Source organism: Eretmochelys imbricata, chromosome 8 (genome assembly GCF_965152235.1).
Source record: "Eretmochelys imbricata isolate rEreImb1 chromosome 8, rEreImb1.hap1, whole genome shotgun sequence".
Taxonomy (NCBI): Eukaryota; Metazoa; Chordata; order Testudines; family Cheloniidae; genus Eretmochelys; species Eretmochelys imbricata.
The window spans coordinates 88,675,277-88,677,244 of NC_135579.1; positions in this window are offsets into that span (position 1 = coordinate 88,675,277).

A 1,968-nucleotide genomic window follows, 5' to 3' on the forward strand; every position below is an offset into this window, starting at 1 on the left:
AAATCATTTTTTGTTTGTTTTAAAGTATTTAAGATACTCAACAGCTTTCAGGCATGAGTGCTTTTATTCATTAAAATGTGGTGTAACTTGCAAAAATGTTTAAAAATTAGGTTTAATTGTAGATTTACCAACCTTGACAGTATCTCTTTAAGGTAATTCCTGTATTCATGAAGTTTTTCCATTTCAACAGTTAATTTTGATACATTTCTGATTATTGCTAATGTAACCCACTGGTCAGTGTGTGTTATGAGGTACACAGGCACACAGAGGGTAACAGAAGGTGTTAATAAGTTACAGCCCTGATCTACAGCACCTAGTTCAAGTTGCCAAGACTCCTGCTTTCAGCTCTGGAAATCCCCTGGTTCAATCTTCAGGTTGGTGAAGATGGCTGCCATCACACCAGCAGTATGGTGGGTATAGTTAATGACATAGCTCAGATCATATTGTTAATGGATGTGTTACATATATATCTGCTGTGGAGCCCATTTCAGGCTTAGAGAGAGCCATATGAGCAAACCTCTGTTTGCAGAGAGTTTCAGTAGGGGACTGTACAGGTGCAGAGTTCATTGTAGGAGTGGAGCCTTAGTTATTAACACCTAAAAATATTAAAATTGACTTTTATTGTCCATGCTGAGATGGCTGACAAGTTAAAAAAAAAAAGCAAAAATATGGTAAAAAAGTAAAATAGAGACTTAAAAATGGTCAATTTTAAAAAAAAAACAGTTAAAAGTCTTGTCAGGCTTGAGAGTAGAAAAGTCTGAACAGCATAGTTTCACTTTGGTTCATAGCCAATTTGTTTCTACTATTGTAAACTATTACATGTCAGGTTTACAAATAGAGAGACAAGGTGGGTGAAGTAATACTACAGCCAAAGTTTTGTTTTAAAGTAATTGTTTATACTCGCACTAAAACAAACCTATAAAAAAAAACTTCTTCTACCAGTTCTAAAAGCATGATTTTACCATGGCCAAATTTTGAGTTGCCCCTTAACTTGTATGGGTTTACAATCAGATTTTCCTGTTTTAAAAAGTGTCTTTCGCAAAGTGTGAGGGAGAAACAAATGCACTGTGAAACTGGCCCCAAGGTGCTCTCATGTGCACAGAGTAAGCTGTGGCTCACGAAAGCTTATGCGCAAATAAATTTGCTAGTCTCTAAGGTGCCACAAGTACTCCTTTTCTTTTTGCCAATACAGACTAGCACGGCTGCTACTCTGAAAAGAGTAAAACACTGTACATTTCCCCCCCTTCACTCACTCATAGTAACCTTGTAACAATAGAAAACAAACATCACTTTTGCCTTTTTTTAAAAAAAAAAAAAAAAAAAAGCTGTAGGTATCCCTGTAGCAGGACCCATCTGTGTTCAAACACAACAGGGGCTAGGAGACGTTTGGCTCCAGTGTGGACATGAGTTAGCTGCAACCAAGATCCGCGTGATGAAATACACCCGTGTTCACTCACTATTTATGGTAAGACAGTGGGAAGGGGGGGGGGGTGCTCCCTGGTCATTTCCTGCACAGACTGTGAACACCCTTTTAAAAGTGATGGGGAGCCAGCCATGAACAACGGCGCTGGCTGCAGCAGCACCAGGGAGGCTGGGCTTGTGCGGGGCCTTGTTCCCCTCGCAGCAGCAACTTGCTGCCCCGCCAGCACAAGCGCCGTGCGAGGCACTGAGGGAAGGGGAGGCCCGGCCCACGTGGGGAGCCATTGCAGCTGGGCCTGCGCGAGACAGGTGTCCGGCCCGGCCCCCGGTCCAGCTCCGCGTTGGTCTCCTTTCGCCCCACACCAACGCGCGTTCGCCCCCCCCGTCACGGCGCACGCTTCTTCACGCCCCCCCCGCACCGCGCGGGTCCTGCGCTGCATCCTGGGAACTGTAGTCCCGCCCCACCGCCCGCGCGGGATCCCGTCGCGGTAGGACGCCTCCAGCTCCCGCGATGCTCCGCGCGCGGCAAACCCCGGCTGTTCCTGGCGC